Raw genomic sequence first — 18,529 nt, 5'->3', positions numbered from 1 at the left:
CGGTAAACTTTTTTAACGACTATTGGGTAAAATTTACCATTACCATTATTTTTTAAAATAATTTTTCAGCTGTAACTCGTATAATTTTAGAAATATATTTGTAGTTTTTATATGTAGTTTTCAATCTCTACGACAGTATTGTTTGTTTCAACTCCAGGGCTCTTCTAGATACCAGACGCGAGGCTGAATGGGCTACTCTGGAGCGGCAAAGTTCATCATTCTACTGATGTATTTATCTATGTACCTGATTTTTCCTTAAAATATCACCCCTAAATCACGCATGAAGGTCACAACAATAAAGGAAATGATCACAAAACTAAAGAAGCTCTTGATTGGTACACAAACTCTCCTTGTCAACACCTTAACAAGTCCACCTTAGGAAACGTACTGCGACACCGCCAAAATAAATGTAGATCCAATAAACCAAGCCAGTCTCGACCTAGTCTTCTTGAACGAGCTTGCGCGGCTACAAAGGTATAGTCTATTCCATGCATGTGGCTGTTTCCTCGTAGAATAAGGTTTCGTTCTTTTGCTTCCGCGCTTTGTGAGAATTTTCCTCCTGTTATTGTTAGTCGATCGGTGATGGACAAGGCTGGACTTTTCCAAAGTATTGGTTTAAGCGAGCAGAAAGCTCAGGAAACACTGTAGAATGATGCGCTTTCGAAGCGACTGGAATCTATCATAACTTTGGTGAGTAAAAGCTTGGAGTTTTCATTCGATAGATTTTAATAGCCTGTGATTTTTGTGGAGTATTAACTGATCATGGATGCACTTGCTTGAAATAATGTTTGTATATTTTTAGTGATTTCGATAGATTGGCTGAGAATGTTTGTTAAAGGTGCTACTGCAATCCCTCTATCTTATATCAGCTCGATGGAAAAAAAAATATTTTTAAGTTACTAACCTTGTTTTCTTGGTCCATACTGTAAATTAAGTGTAAGTACTGTAAATATTTTTAAGAAACAACTGAAAACGCATCTTTTTAAACAAGCTTACTTTTAACTGTGTGAACATTTTTAGACTATCTACTATATAGATTTTTAATCACTTTTTTAATTTATTGTTAAATATAATTTCGTTTTCATTTTGTAATCTAACTATCATATTCTCTGGGGTTTCTTTTGATATTTTTTAAATTTATTGTAAAGTGCATTAGATCATATACCTTTAATGAATTTTATGCTATATAACTATTAAATTTATTACTATTATTACTATTATTATTATTATTATTATTATTATTATCTTTATCATTATTACAGAACATGGTTTTTTTATGCTGGGATTTTACCCAATGGAATTTTTTTGACCTGTGCAAAAAAAATCGGTCATAAGTTACAGTATGGACCTTGAACTTGGTGATTAAGAAGTACTTATTGTTTAGTTGGTGATTAATTATTTCAAAGGTATTTCAGGGGATTGATAAATTTGACGGTCCTGTCTGATTGTCTGAGTAAATTGAGAAGGACTGCAGTTGGTGGAAGTGAGTGACATTTTAAAAATCATTGTGGAGGTCATCATCAGAATGGAGACAAGATGAAGACTTCCCCTGGGGTTGTCAAAATATCACGAACTAATATGAACATTAGTACTTCTCCAGACTGCCTTTGTCTGATTGAACAACATAAATAAATTCTACCCCTGGGTTCAATCAGGTAATTAATATTCATATTATGTGTTACTTTTATTTCATCTTAGCTGCAGTGGATTTTATGAAGGCCAATCCAGTTCTGCCTGTTGATGTGGCTGCCTTTGAAAAAAATTGTGGTATTGGAGTAAACATCACACCTGATCAGATTGAAGACTGTGTAAGTAAGAAATTGAAAGATTTGATTTACTCTTTTAAAGTAGCTCACATCAGTTTCACTTAACTTACTTGAATTGCAAGGTACTGTATATCAGTTGAAAGGGAGAATCACTTACATGTACAACAACTTAACCCTTTAACCTCTAAGAGTGACTAGCATCTAATTTCTCCTTACAATATCACCCCTGAATCACACAATAATGTCATGAGAATAAGGGAAATGATCATTAACAGAAGAAACTCTTGATTACTAAACAAATTCTCCTTGTCAGCACCTTGAGAAATGTATGACGAGCAGTATGGAGAATATGCATACTAATGTTAGGCTGTAGAGGGTTAATAATACCATTACTAATACTAAGGATTAAGATAACACTCATTTCAGGAACTTTTTGTTTGATATTATTTGTCTTTTTTTTTTTCCACAAGGTTGAAGAACTTATCAAGAAACACAAGGAAGAATTGTTGAAGAAACGCTACAAATTCAATGTTGGAATAATAATGGGTGAGTTTAGAATGAGACTTTATTCTTTCACAGTGTCTAATGAGCCCCTTTCTCCGATGAACCTTCTCAAATGAGTCCCCTCTCTCATAAGGCCTCCCTCCTGTAAATAGTCCCTCCCTAATAAGCCCCTCACTGACAAGCCCCTCTCAAATAAGCCCCTCTGTAAAAAGGCCCCCTCTAATGTGCCCCTTGTCTGAAAGCTCTGAAAATTATAAACCCTCTTGTGAGCTTATTTAATAGGTATTGTTTGTATTAGTAAAGATATATGACCTGTTTTTACTTTGTTTGAAATTTTAGGAAAGGCGAGAGAGAAGTTAAAGTGGGCAGATGGAAAAGCTGTGAAAGCAGAAATTGATTTCCAGGTTTGTAATACAATTAGCTTGCTATAAATCAGTCTTACTGTCAGCTTGTCATTCTGTATGTCCATCAGTTGTCACTCCATCCATCAGTTTTGCCAGGAACATCGAACTCACACCAGGTCAAAGGAAGCCTTCACTGCTGACAGAAATAAGTTGCCCTTAGACTGAAGAAAATGTCCTATATTAGATAGAAGATCCATGATTGCTGTCACAAGTAGACTAAGTTATGTTATGAACATTTGTTGGAAGAAATTGAAAACAATTATGCTCCAAAATGTTCAAAAGCAGGAAAATATTGATGTTTGAATATTAGGGACTTATGTTTTAGAAGGTTTGATTTCACACTGGTGTAACTATTAATATTTAACAATGGCTCTTTTGTTGGATGGTATTTATTGTTGGTATTTTGACTCTTTTACAGATCTTAGATTTGCTTGGACCTAAAACTGAAGCAGACATGCTGGCTTTCAAAACAAAGGTGATGTAATTAGAGACTTGTATTTATAGCACCATATTTTAAAGTTTCCACCTTGATATAACCAAGTGCATAGAACCAGACAATGAGCGGCATAAGTGATTGATGGAGATGGTTTATAAGTCACTCTGAGGGGTCAAAGGGTTACCCCTTTAACTCCCATGAGTGACCAAGACAGAATTTCTCCTTACAATAACAATACAATATCAAGCAGACAAGCGATGAGAATGAAGAAAAATATCAGTTAAAGGATTATGAGTTGATCCAATACCAAATTCTCCAAACACAAATCACAAGAACTGTATGGGAGATAGTAAGGAGGATTACTAATGAGATCTTGGGAGTTAAAGGGTTAAGGATAATTTACATATATGAACCATTTTTCAAACAATATTGTATGATTTGAAGTTTGGTCCTTTTACCCTCTCAGAGTGATTAGCATATAATTTCTTCACATAGTATCATCCTTTTACCCTCTCAGAGTGATTAGCATATAATTTCTCCTCATACTATCATCCTTTTACCCTCTCAGAGTGATCAGCATATAATTTCTCCTCATAGTATCATCCTTTTACCCTCTCAGAGTGATTAGCATGTAATTTCTCCTCATAGTATCATCCTTTTACCCTCTCAGAGTGATTAGCATGTAATTTCTCCTCATAGTATCATCCTTTTACCCTCTCAGAGTGATGAGCATGTAATTGCTCCTCATAGTATCATCCTTTTACCCTCTCAGAGTGATTAGCATATAATTTCTCCTCATAGTATCATCCTTTTACCCTCTCAGAGTGATTAGCATATAATTTCTCCTCACAGTATCATCCTTTTACCCTCTCAGAGTGATCAGCATGTAATTTCTCCTCATAGTATCATCCTTTTACCCTCTCAGAGTGATCAGCATATAATTTCTCCTCATAGTATCATCCTTTTACCCTCTCAGAGTGATTAGCATGTAATTTCTCCTCATAGTATCATCCTTTTACCCTCTCAGAGTGATTAGCATGTAATTTCTCCTCATAGTATCATCCTTTTACCCTCTCAGAGTGATGAGCATGTAATTTCTCCTCATAGTATCATCCTTTTACCCTCTCAGAGTGATTAGCATATAATTTCTCCTCATAGTATCATCCTTTTACCCTCTCAGAGTGATTAGCATATAATTTCTCCTCATAGTATCATCCTTTTACCCTCTCAGAGTGATTAGCATATAATTTCTCCTCATAGTATCATCCTTTTACCCTCTCAGAGTGATCAGCATATAATTTCTCCTCATAGTATCATCCTTTTACCCTCTCAGAGTGATTAGCATATAATTTCTCCTCATAGTATCATCCTTTTACCCTCTCAGAGTGATTAGCATGTAATTTCTCCTCATAGTATCATCCTTTTACCCTCTCAGAGTGATGAGCATGTAATTTCTCCTCATAGTATCATCCTTTTACCCTCTCAGAGTTATTAGCATATAATTTCTCCTCATAGTATCATCCTTTTACCCTCTCAGAGTGATTAGCATATAATTTCTCCTCATAGTATCATCCTTTTACCCTCTCAGAGTGATCAGCATATAATTTCTCCTCATAGTATCATCCTTTTACCCTCTCAGAGTAATTAGCATGTAATTTCTCCTCATAGTATCATCCTTTTACCCTCAGAGTGATTAGCATATAATTTCTCCTCATATTACATCCTTTTACCCTCTCAGAGTGATTAGCATGTAATTTCTCCTCATAGTATCATCCTTTTACCCTCTCAGAGTGATCAGCATATAATTTCTCCTCATGGTATCATCATTTTACCCTCTCAGAGTGATTAGCATGTAATTTCTCCTCATAGTATCATCCTTTTACCCTCTCAGAGTGATTAGCATGTAGTTTCTCCTCATAGTATCATCCTTTTACCCTGTCAGAGTGATTAGCATATAATTTTCCTCATAGTATCGTCCTTTTACCCTCTCAGAGTGATCAGCATGTAATTTCTCCTCATAGTATCATCCTTTTACCCTCTCAGAGTTATTAGCATATAATTTCTCCTCATAGTATCATCCTTTTACCCTCTCAGAGTGATTAGCATGTAATTTCCCCTCATAGTATCATCCTTTTACCCTCTCAGAGTTATTAGCATGTAATTTCTCCTCATAGTATCATCTTTTTACCCTCTCAGAGTGATCAGCATATAATTTCTCCTCATAGTATCATCCTTTTACCCTCTCAGAGTGATTAGGATACAATTTCTCCTCATAGTATCATCCTATTACCCTCTCAGAGTGATTAGCATGTAATTTCTCCTCATAGTATCATCCTTTTACCCTCTCAGAGTGATTAGCATATAATTTCTCCTCATAGTATCATCCTTTTACCCTCTCAGAGTGATTAGCATGTAATTTCCCCTCATAGTATCATCCTTTTACCCTCTCAGAGTGATTAGCATGTAATTTCTCCTCATAGTATCATCCTTTTACCCTCTCAGAGTGATTAGCATGTAATTTCTCCTCATAGTATCATCCTTTTACCCTCTCAGAGTGATCAGCATGTAATTTCTCCTCATAGTATCATCCTTTTACCCTCTCAGAGTGATCAGCATATAATTTCTCCTCATAGTATCATCCTTTTACCCTCTTAGAGTGATCAGCATGTAATTTTTCCTCATAGTATCATCCTTTTACTTTCTCAGAGTGATTAGCATGTAATTTCTCCTCATAGTATCATCCTTTTACCCTCAGAGTGATTAGCATATAATTTCTCCTCATATTACATCCTTTTACCCTCTCAGAGTGATTAGCATATAATTTCTCCTCATAGTATCATCCTTTTACCCTCTCAGAGTGATTAGCATGTAATTTCTCCTCATAGTATCATCCTTTTACCCTCTCAGAGTGATGAGCATGTAATTTCTCCTCATAGTATCATCCTTTTACCCTCAGGGTGATTAGCATATAATTTCTCCTCATATTACATCCTTTTACCCTCTCAGAGTGATTAGCATATAATTTCTCCTCATAGTATCATCCTTTTACCCTCTCAGAGTGATTAGCATATAATTTCTCCTCATAGTATCATCCTTTTACCCTCTCAGAGTGATTAGCATATAATTTCTCCTCATAGTATCATCCTTTTACCCTCTCAGAGTTATTAGCATATAATTTCTCCTCATAGTATCATCCTTTTACCCTCTCAGAGTGATTAGCATATAATTTCTCCTCATAGTATCATCCTTTTACCCTCTCAGAGTGATTAGCATATAATTTCTCCTCATAGTATCATCCTTTTACCCTCTCAGAGTGATTAGCATATAATTTCTCCTCATAGTATCATCCTTTTACCCTCTCAGAGTGATTAGCATATAATTTCTCCTCATAGTATCATCCTTTTACCCTCTCAGAGTGATTAGCATATAATTTCTCCTCATAGTATCATCCTTTTACCCTCTCAGAGTGATTAGCATGTAATTTCTCCTCATAGTATCATCCTTTTACCCTCTCAGAGTGATTAGCATGTAATTTCTCCTCATAGTATCATCCTTTTACCCTCTCAGAGTGATTAGCATGTAATTTCTCCCCATAGTATCATCCTTTTACCCTCTCAGAGTGATTAGCATGTAATTTCTCCTCATAGTATCATCCTTTTACCCTCTCAGAGTGATCAGCATGTAATTTCTCCTCATAGTATCATCCTTTTACCCTCTCAGAGTGATCAGCATATAATTTCTCCTCATAGTATCATCCTTTTACCCTCTTAGAGTGATCAGCATGTAATTTTTCCTCATAGTATCATCCTTTTACCCTCTCAGAGTGATTAACATGTAATTTCTCCTCATAGTATCATCCTTTTACCCTCAGAGTGATTAGCATATAATTTCTCCTCATATTACATCCTTTTACCCTCTCAGAGTGATAAGCATATAATTTCTCCTCATAGTATCATCCTTTTACCCTCTTAGAGTTATCAGCATATAATTTCTCCTCATAGTATCATCCTTTTACCCTCTCAGAGTGATCAGCATATATTTTCTCCTCATAGTATCATCCTTTTACCCTCTCAGAGTGATTAGCATATAATTTCTCCTCATAGTATCATCCTTTTACCCTCTCAGAGTGATCAGCATGTAATTTCTCCTCATAGTATCATCCTTTTACCCTCTCAGAGTGATTAGCATGTAATTTCTCCTCATAGTATCATCCTTTTACCCTCTCAGAGTGATCAGCATGTAATTTCTCCTCACAGTTTTATCCCAGAATCAAACACTAAGGTTATGAGAAAAGAGGAAATGATCATCAACTAAAGATCTGTGCTGAGATGTTCAAAGCTGGGTTAAGGTAACCCAGGGTTAGTGTGAAATTTGCTTTCAGATCTGAAAGCTGTAAAAGAAAATTCAGTACCATTCCTTTTGTCTACAATTTGATGATTAGATGCCTGAATAAGAATAAAGGTAATTATCTGGAAAAGGCTTTTAAAAAAAGTGAATGAAGAAACTCAGATTAAAATTTTACCCTGGGTTAACACTAATTGGACTTTGAGCAACCAAACTTGGAAGCTTCTGATTGTTAAACAAATTCTTGTTTAGGAAATGTGTTGGAAACAGTATGGAGAATATGCTTACTGATGTTAGGGTGTTAAGGGTTAATGTTATGGACTGTACCTGTATTGATCATAGGAGGCCAAGCCCAGCAAAGAGGGAAAGCCAGCAAAAGAGTCTTGTTCCGCAGCTGCAGAGGTTTCATTGAATGGTGATACTGGAGATGATGAAACAAGTTCTTTGTTTGGAGAGGCAAGCAAGTTCCACAAACCAGGTGAATATACAGTAGATCAGGATACAGGCCACATTACATGGTTTGTGATCAGTTTTAATCTAATCTGTTTCCAGCCATGATACTCTGGCATGTATCTAATAATTCGTCTTCATATTTGCCTCTCCTGTCTTATTATATCCCACCAAACTAAAATTTTTCAGTTTTTATAGTTTTGTGGTTAGCCAAAATTATTTTACCCTTTGAACTTTTAAAATGACTGGCATTTCTTCTTACAGACAATATCACCTCCAAGTCACAATAAAGGAAATGATCAGCTCTTGATTGTTAAACAAATTCTCCCCATCAGCACCTTAGGAAAGTAATAAGAATAGCTTGGAGAATATGCATACTGATCATGTTCAGGAGTAAAGGGTTGACTCATTTTGGTGAACTGTGGCTCCTTTACGAATAGTAAGGCCATGATGCAATAATGTTTATTATAATGGACATGTAAAATACCCTTAATCTCTTGGTAACTTTTTTTTTAGTTATGTCTATGTGCTAATGGACTTTCTCTCAACCTTTTTTAAACTTAGGTGAGAACTACCTTACACCTGCCTATGTTGTAACCCCTAAGACAATGACACTGCTAAAGGAACATTTAGAAAGAACTGGAGGAAGAGTAAGTGTCAGATAGTTTTACTGTTCAAGTAATGAAATGATTTGTACAGGATCTCGCAGTTTCAATGTTGTGCAATGCACCATACTTTGGGGATGTGTACATGTTATGAACTATCACACTTTATTATTTTTATTGTAATTTACTGTTTGAGACCATTTTTGCTGCAACACAACATGCTTAGAAATGTTTGATTCTGTCCTACTGTGATTATTGTGCTATTGCAACTACTGAAATTTGTGAAAAGAGGTTGAGTATCCAAAGAAACTGTGGTGCTGAGTCAGTCAGAGACATTACAAGGTAAAACTTGTTCTAACAATTGAGTTGTTAATTAATGTTAATTGGCCACTGTAAAGAGTTATTGAAGCTGACATTTCAAGCAGTAGCTCTTTGTCAAAGTGAAATTTGTAGACTTCCATATTTATTTTCATTAATTAATTATTATTTTCTGTCATTTTTTTCTGTGTTTCCTGAGTTAACATGCAGTACCCATGCAGTCATTGCAGAGCATCTTCTGACAAGCTAAATATTACATGGAGTTTATTGAGGGTTCTACTTTTCCAGGTGCAAGTTTTACAAGATTTCCTCCTGAACCCAATGGCATTCCTCACATTGGTCATGCCAAAGCTATCAACTTCAACTTTGGTTATGCAAGAGTAAGGTTTATGATACTGTATCACATCAGAATGCTCTGATAGCTTTTTCTGATTGTTTAATCTAATCGTCCAGATAAGGGTAGTCTGGAGAAGGAATGTTTTGGTAGTGCTTACTGATCTTTCAACAATCTAAGTGGAAGTCTTTATTGGAGTCTAAAGAAGAGTTTTTTTAGTTGAGTGGTATAAGTTGTGTGGTTTATGGGGTGAAGTGATGGTCAGTTTTTGCAGTGATGGTGTTTGCTGTTAGAATTAAAGTAGTATAAGTCTGTGGTGATTGGTAAGTTTGATCTATTGTGATGTGAGGTTGTTCTTTTTGGTTTGTTGGTTAATATGTAAAGTCATGAATAAGATGGTGCCATGTGCATTATATAACATGGGGAGTGATACAAGATTAGCTCAAGACATGGTGATTTGGAGGGACATTGTTAAGGCATTACCTGTGCCACTGGGCACAGTGAGGTTGAGTGTATGCTGCCAGTTATTGTTGAAATCTGTTGTATTTACCAGACTCCTGGCACTAAATCTCATGTTTATGTTATCATCATTATCATTTCTATCTTAACATTTAAAGATGCAATTGCCATTACAGTCATGATCGTCATTAAAGTCCCCATCCTCATTACCATCATAAATCTCATCACCATTATTAGTGTTATTGATATGTATTTATTATTTCCTATTAATTCTCCTCAGGCCCACAACAGTGTTTGCTACTTGAGATATGATGACACAAACCCAGAGAAGAAAAAGGAAAAGTTTTTCACAGGAATTTTGGATTTGGTCAAATGGCTTGGTTAGTAAAATAGTTTTGTTAAGGAAGATTTCCAGGAAAAGCTCAATATTTTCTGTTGACATATCTCTCTTATTTATCCTCTTGTCAAGTTTAAGAAGTTTTAACTGTCATTAAAGAATTTATGAATGTGAATATATGAAAGTCATATATTTGAACTGCGTATAAAGAAGTTATGCCCATCGTCAAAAATTAATCCTTTGATCCCTAAGAGGGAGGACATGTAGCAATATATCACACTTTAAGGTGACAAGAATAAAGGAAATGAACATGAACTAAAGAAGTTTTTGATTGTTAAATATTAAATTCTCCCAGTCAGCATCTTATGAAATGTATAGAGAAAAGTATAGAGAACATGCATACTGATGGCAGCATCTAAAGGGTTGATTCACAAATTTCCAAGTGGATTCATTTGCAATCCCTGTTTGATCATCTCTATCATTAGCCACATTTGATTCTTGGTGGGTTATTGATGCCTTTTACTAACCAAGTTCAAGGTCTGTGCTGTAAGTTACAGATCAAGTTTTTTTTTCTGTTGGGTTTTATGGGCCAATGGGAAAGTATGTGGGACATGTACCCTCTTGGAAAAAAACAAGGGTCCATAACTTACTGTACAAATTAAGAAAATGAGATTAGTAAGATATTTATTTTATTTCTGGATTCAAATAGAGAGGAAAGATTTCAATTCAAACAAACTTTTGAATTTAGCAGGGTGCACCATGAGATTTTTTTTTTTTTTATTTATTTATTTTTTTTATTTTCACTTAAAGCACAAATACTAGAATAATACAAACAAATACAAAGTTAATTACACTAACGCTTACGCTACTCACTAACACTAATTACGAAATACTGCGTTACATTACATTCACAGTCGGCTAGATTTAATTTATGTTGTGGTTATATAATAATATAAACCTAATTTGTACAAATACTTCTACATCAAATTCCTTTTTTGGTAGAACGACTGTATATACTGTTAATACCCGATACTCATCTATTGAGTTACAATAACATGTTTTCCCATTTTTTATAATGAATAGATTCTTTTTTATTCTTTTTTGCAATCAAAAATTCAAATTTCCGAGTTTCAGATGTTTTAGCCTTCAGTAAGGATACAGACGGCTTGATATTTTTACAACGACATGAATAAATGGTATATTTTCCAAGAATGATTATGTGATTTAACAAACAATTCCCAGGGATATTATCGGAAATACCAAAGAGGATTGTTACCTCATCAAGCTTATCAATTTTCATATTGTAAGTATTTAACCAAGAAATAACCGAAATCCAAAAGTTTTTAGTGTAGCTACAGCTGATTAGAAGATGCTCAAGAGTTTCTTCGTGATCTCCACAAAAGGTACACATCGGAGAAGGAACCAAATTCATTTTATATAGGATTTTATTGGTGTAGAGAATACGATTTAAGATTTTGTATTGAAAGGCTCTCGTTCTAGTGTCAAGAGTGACTCGACCCGGCAATAGATAAATATTTTTCCAGTCTATATTACCTGAAATATTGTATACGGAATTAAACTTAGATTGGGCAGTCGGAGAAATCTGGATTCGTTTGACCAGGGTGGAATAGATTGATTTTGAAGTCATTCTAGTTATATCTTGAACATCGTCTGAAACAGTTTTGTCAATTCGGTTGTTGTTATTCTCTCCAACGTTAAGGAGCTGTTTCCAGTTAGGCGGAATGGCGGAAAAAATGCCTTGTAGGAGTAAGTAATCTGACAAGGAGAGATTTTTCTCTCTAAAAGCGTCCCACCTTTTTAATTTTGAGTCATTTGAGAGAATATCTCCAAGTTTCACAAAACCTGCTTCTTTTATTCTCTTGTTGTATATTGATTTCTTGTTAATCAAGAGGTTCTGGTTGTTCCAGATAGTCACATTTAAAACGTCCTGTTTTGTAGCTATTATATCGTGATTGCCATTAAAGTCAGACAAAACTTCAAGACATTCTTTATAAAAAGAAGGTAGTTTACAGGGTAGGCGCGATGGATTGAAATTGCACTGAAGCAGAAAACTGGTTCCTACATTCCACACCATGAGATACAGCCTACAAAATCGACCAATCATAGTGCAAATGCTAACAAATTATTATCTCTTTATTGTTCTCTTTCCTAACTAAACCAAAATTGAATTGTGTGTAGCTTCTCCACCAGACTTTGTCATCACACTTTCATTTGTTTTTTTTTGTTTTGGTTTTTTTCAGGTTTTGAACCATGGAAGATAACCCATGCTTCAGACAATTTGGAAAATTGTATGATTTTGCTGTAGAGCTCATCAAAAGGTAAACATTTATCACATTGATGTGCATCTATAACAACAAATCTTCTAGTCACAGTAATGACAAATTTCCTTTTTTTTTTTTTTTTTTTTTTCCATCAACTTTGTGATGATTTAGGGGACAAGCATATGTCTGTCACCAGCAGTATGAAGAAATCAAAGGCCACAATCCCCCACCCAGCCCCTGGCGGGACAGACCAATAGAGGAATCACTGAGGCTGTTTGAGGTTTGCTTGAATGTTGTTTTTCTTAAATAGTTTATGTAGGGGTGGCAATGGTAAAATCCTAGACTCCCAAGATGCGAAGACTCCTGTTTAGAAACCTAAGACCCAAACAGTCTCATACAAGTCTCTGTTACATGCGGTTGCTTTACCCAGATTGTTGCGAGGTACTTGTAATGAGGAGAAAGTTATGATACCCTCTTCTGTGTTGGTTTTTGCCATATATTGACAAGCACCAGGTTAACCATTTAACTCCCAGAAGTGATCAACATGAAAGTCCTCCTGATAATATCCTTACATTTTCCCGCAAACAGCTAATGAGAATATTTAAACTTATCAGGTAAAAGTTGTTGTCTTGATCTAACAGCAAATTCTCATAACTAATTTACAAGGAAATGTGTAGCAGCTAGAGGGGAGAATTACCAATCAGATCTTGGGAGTTAAAGGGTTTGACCAACAAGCAACCCTTCAGTTACTTTTTACAGCAGAAATGGCCTTCGGTTCTTTTTTTTAAATCTTATTACAAACAAAACACATTTGTCTAGTTTCAGCCGGATGCGGATGAATTACTTCAATAACTGTCAGTAGTTTTTAAAACCGTCAATTCTAACAATCGTAAAATAAATACTGTCTAGGCTAAAACTGTCACAATTGGTAACAGGTATTGCTGTATATCAGTCTGAGCTGAATCTCTTGTTGTGTGATAAGCGCGCCCTGAACAACCGATCTACCCATGACAAACATGTGTAGACATTTATGACTAGTACTAAGCCTGACGGAATGCAGTTCAATTCGGTCCGTAATTCATCAAGTGATTGACAAAATTATAACAGCACGCATATAACGCGTGTAGTCACACAGGCATGTTGCGTTAAATGGCCAGCTACAAGTATTCAGTTCAGTTTTCAAGTACCGTGTTTTAAGGTATCTATTTTCGTCCAAACATCTCCAACAGAGCTTATATCGCCGTTCGTCTCTCTTTGTCTTTCAGGTTTAAGTTGGGTGCCCCGTTAGTGGCGCATGTCCCAAAAGGCTGTCAACCGCTGGTTCCTGGCCGTGACTCTCCAACGCAACCCATCTCTTGTCAAGTTCCGCCGCCAAGGCCGCCATCTGACGGCGTTTGTTGTGACTCTTGGAAGCGTCAACTTTAATCTGACGTTCCGTTGTAAAACTTTGAGTCTAACTCAGCAGGAAGAATACTGTTCGCTCGATGTGGTTCTCTTTGCCGGAGATCTGCTATAGTTTGGGATAAAGATCACAAAATGTAGGGGGTTCCCTCTTTAGTTACTACGGTATGATATAGTCTGTATCTGGGTGTTGTTGTTGTTGTTGCTTTTTTTTGTTGTTTTTGTTATTTCAGTTTTTGTTTGTTTCTTTTTTAGTCAAAATGTTACTCCTCTAATGGAAACTGCTCTAAATTCTGGGCTAAGCTTTATTAAACACGTAGATTGTGGTAGAGGAGTGAGTAAGGAAGCACACAAAGTACTTATTGAAAAAACAAAAAAATTGTAGATTTCTATTGCTGGCTTCGGAAATGGGAATTATGTTATCTGGAAAGCATGGAGAGGCAAATGGTAGCATTTGCAACTGAAGATGATTTTTTTGTAAACCTATTTCTATAATTATTTGTGTGCGTAAGAAGTAATGGTAATAGGATTGAGTAGAGTCCAGTTCGTTCTGTAATCATACGAGTGATAACAAAATCAGACGACCGCGAGGCGGAAGTCCGATTTGTTTAACACGAGTATGATAACAGACTGTCCGATAAAAGCATTTGCAATTTGGCAAAAAAAAAGTGCACAAACAGAGGTTTAAAATATATCAACAACGTTGAAAGTACGCGAATTTTTGAAAATCGCAAAAATTTTAAGTTTTGAAAGTCCCGCCAAAATAAGAAATCATTAGGTACGAGCAGTCATTCGTGCGACAAGAACGCTGGAGAGCGCAACTGCGCGAAGTGTTGGGGGTTGCCACTTTCCGACCACCATTAGTTTTTTACTTTTTCGCTCGACAGACTAATGAATTACGAATCCGCAGCTCTCAGGTTATTTATCTACTAAAGAAAGGAAGCATTCAAATGACGCACGTACTAAAATTCCTCGTGTGCGTAAAAAGGTGAATGATGTTATTTCTGCGGTATCCGGAACTGAAGCGGAGAGCCTCTCATCGCATTTGAATTCAGTAGAGCCGTCTATCCAAGTCACCCTTGAGCGTGAAAAGGATATACATTTGCCCTTTTTTGATTTAAATATGTCCAGAGGGGTTCGTAGGAATTTAGAGACAAAAGCCTATCGTAAACCCACCCACACCGACAAATACCTCGCTTTCGATTCTCACCACCCTATTTGCCATAAAAAGTCTGTAGCCAAACTTTACTCAGGAGGGCTGACTGTCTACCATCTTGACTCAATTCGAAGGCTTAGGAGAAGAAATATGTTTCTAATGTCTTTAAGGTGAATGGCTTTAAAAAAACTTTTCTCTGCAACTGCCAAAAACCAGTTACAACTAGTAGCACTCCTGATGAAAGGGAACCAGCGACTGGTTTTGTTGTTATTCCTTACATTCAGGGTGTTACGGAACCCATCAAGAGAATTTTGAATAGCCACAACATTAAAGTTGCTTAAAAACCTTTTCAGAATTTGGGGCATATTTTTGCCAAACCTAAGGATCCTGTCACGAAAGAACAACGAACCGACGCCATTTATTCTACTCCTTGCAACTACTGTGTTAACGAATACATCGGACAGACCAAAAGTCAGTTTGGTACACCTTCGAAAGAGCATCAAAAACCCATTTTTTTTTTTTTTTTGCAAAAAAGAAAATTCAGCTTTATCGGAGCACACATGCCTAACTAACCATACAATTGGGCGGGATAAGTCTAAAATTATCACCAACAATCGGCGTTACCACCAACGCCTTTTTTTGGAAGCTTGGCATGTTAACTCCGCCCACGTTCCTTTAAATCGTGATGATGACGGCTTACTTCCTGACGCCTATTTACACCTCGTCAGAAAAAAGGCAGCTAATTAGTGATCGTATAAAAGGACCTCTTGTTGCAGCGTTTAGATCACCCTTGATGAAGGCACTAGACAGGAGTGTTGAAACGTTGGGTCTATGAATTGTAACTTCTTCGGTTCATTCATTAAATCTGTAAACCAGAGTAGCATCAAACCATGGCAGGTGAATAATCCCCTCCCACAATTTGTTTTGTTTCTATCGCTTGCTGCTTTGTAATAACTACTGATTAGTCCTATTGTGTAATCACCCTTTGTGATCCTTCCAGAGATTTTAAGCGTTACTCGCGCGTTACTCGCGCGTTACTCGCGCGTTACTCGCGCATTGCACGCGCTCTCCGTACGTAAACTTAAGAAAAAATATGAACATTGTATCTCGAATTCGGTTTCAAATAAACTAAAGCAAACTCTGGAGAGAGTTTTTTTCACAAAGAAGACTTGTTATTCTATTAATGCAACAAAATAATCACACCTATGTTATGTGCCGCGTCCTTGAAGGGAAACAAACAGAAAAGTGATGCTGTCCGCGCTCCGGCTGCGTAAACTTGTTTTAGCCTGGACAGTATTTATTTTACGGTTGCTAGAATTCGGTTTTAAAAACTAATGACAGTTCTTAAAGTAATTTATTCGCGTCCGGCTTAAACTAGACAAATGTGTTTTGTTTGTAATAAGATTAAAAAAAACAGAAGCCATTTCTGCTGTAAAGAGTAATCACCAAACTTGTTTCTTGCGATTGAAAGCAGTCTAAACGCATTTAAGTAAAATAAAGTGCTGAGACAGTTAAATAAAGTTAATTGATTTGTTCAACAAAAGGAGCGTTTTGTTTAACAATAGTTAATATGAGTTATTTACCCTTTATTATTTATGGATTGGTTAGGATAACTGAATACTTTTGCTAAGATTGTTTCCGAAGAGAGACTTAGACGCGCAAGTACTGTACTGGAGAGAGGTGGTCTGAATAAGACACAATATATTTTGAACTCTCGATGTGCGTATGCTCGATGTGTACATTGCCACATTTAAAGTGAGAAGTTGAGCCGGAACAATAGACCATTTCTTGATACGTGAAATATTGGATTCGTGGGACTACCGGCGAAACCGGATTTCATTCAATTTAGTTTGCTCGTTTTAATCCGGGCGGGGATCCCAGCCGAGACCCGGCTGGCACCGTGGTAGAAATCACTGGCATCCCAAATCTTTGGCACCTGGAAGAAGCAGTACAAAGAATGTGATTATTACTACATTATTTAGAGAACAGTACCCCGAGGGAAAAAAAATCTATCATTTGGGGCAAAACAAGTATAACGATTGTGAAAATAATCGGTCAATAGCCTAACGGAAACAGTGATGACCGTTTTTTTTTTTCTTTTAGGGTGTTCGGCAGGAACTTGCGAAAATACCGGTGTACGCTTCAGAGGGTAATGACATCAGGGAACTCTTCTTTTTGTCTTATAACTATCCATTTCATTCTTTCATAAATTTACCAGGACAGTTAAATCGAGCAACCGCGTTTAACGCGTGATTGAGTGTTATCACTGAGTGTTATCACCGTTAAATACAGGTTAACAAATAAAAGACAAAAAAACAACATTTTATACCATAATTTCTCATTTATTTAACGTGTAGCTTATTTTCAGTTCAAAAATGTATCGAATAAAATCAACAAAATGATGATGCAGCGTAAAAACATAACAATAAATTAGAATTCTAACAGTTAGACCTCTTGGTAATTAATAATGGTAATTGAACTGAGTGGAGTGCAATTTGGGTTGAAATCATTTGCGTGATTTCAAAATCGAACGAGCGTGCAGCGCGAGTTCGATTTGAAATCACAAGTATGATTTCAGACTAAAATTGCACGACACGAGGTTCAATTACCACTTTATAACATCCATTTGAAAATTCTTGGGACTTGGTCAGTTCAAATATTTTGTTGATGCAGTACTGAGCCGGTCTGAAAATTCATCCATCTTTTGGGGGAAAAAGTAAGAGTTTTGGAAACAAAAGTTGCAAAGATGCGATTCGTGAATAAATCGCATCAATTAGAGCCAATCAGATTACGGAGACCACCAGTGATTTCAAAATGGGTGTAATAAATAAATATATATATGCAGCGTTTCCTCTCCATTAACACACATTGTAAATCTCTCCATTACTCATGGTATCGTTCCGGATGATTTGAAAATTGCTCGTGTCATACCTATTTTTAAATCAGGTGACAAAGCTCTCTTCAGCAACTACAGACCTATTTCTGTTCTACCGTGCTTTTCAAAGTTTTTGGAACGAATAATTTACAACCGTATTATGAATTATCTCAATGACTCCGAAGTCTTATGTGATAATCAATATGGCTTTAGAAAAAATCGCTCTCCTAGCCTTGCGCTTATCGATTTGTGTGACAAAATTTCTTCTGCATTTGATAGAAAAGAACATGCCATTGGAGTATTCCTAGATCTTTCGAAAGCATTCGATACGGTAAATCACGACATTCTTTTTGAAAAACTCAATCATTATGGGATCCGTGGTCTGGCACTAGAATGGGTCAAAAGTTATCTTTCTGAGAGGACACAATTTGTCGAATTTAATAACGTTAGATCTGCCCCACAGGGGATTCCCTGTGGGGTGCCTCAAGGTTCTATTCTTGGTCCCTTATTTTTTATCCTGTATGTTAATGATTTGAACAATGCTTCCCTGCTTGATGCAATCTTGTTTGCTGATGATACAAACTTATTTATCTCCCATAATGACCCTGTTTACCTAATCAACACATTAAATAGAGAATTAAACAAATTGTCAACCTGGTTTGCAGCAAACCGGCTCTCCTTGAATTTAGCCAAGACTAATTTTATGGTATTCAAGCCTTGGCAAAAGAAGCAATCCTTTGAATTTCAAGTTTTCATAAATGAGCAGCCTATTCTTCGTGTTTCTGAGACCATGTTTTTGGGTGTTTTATTAGATGACAATTTGACCTGGAAATCGCATATATCCTTAACAGCAAATAA

General features: G+C 36.2%; 1 pseudogene across 1 annotated transcript; it reads left to right on the top strand.

The window, feature by feature from the left end:
• The first annotated feature begins 898 nt into the window (after window positions 1-898).
• Window positions 899-17,122, top strand: LOC149045969 (glutamine--tRNA ligase-like; annotated as a pseudogene). Its single transcript, XR_016186693.1, has 11 exons — window positions 899-1,808; window positions 2,237-2,312; window positions 2,610-2,674; window positions 3,093-3,149; window positions 7,797-7,932; window positions 8,469-8,558; window positions 9,116-9,207; window positions 9,901-10,000; window positions 12,219-12,296; window positions 12,411-12,519; window positions 13,505-17,122. The product of XR_016186693.1 is annotated as a glutamine--tRNA ligase-like (transcript).
• The last annotated feature ends 1,407 nt before the right edge of the window (window positions 17,123-18,529 follow it).

The sequence above is a fragment of the Pocillopora damicornis genome, chromosome 5 (assembly GCF_964200805.1).
Source record: "Pocillopora damicornis chromosome 5, jaPocDami1.2, whole genome shotgun sequence".
NCBI classification, from domain to species: Eukaryota; Metazoa; Cnidaria; class Anthozoa; order Scleractinia; family Pocilloporidae; genus Pocillopora; species Pocillopora damicornis.
Note: the sequence above shows the minus strand (reverse complement) of the source record. Positions and strands in the feature narration are given on the sequence as shown.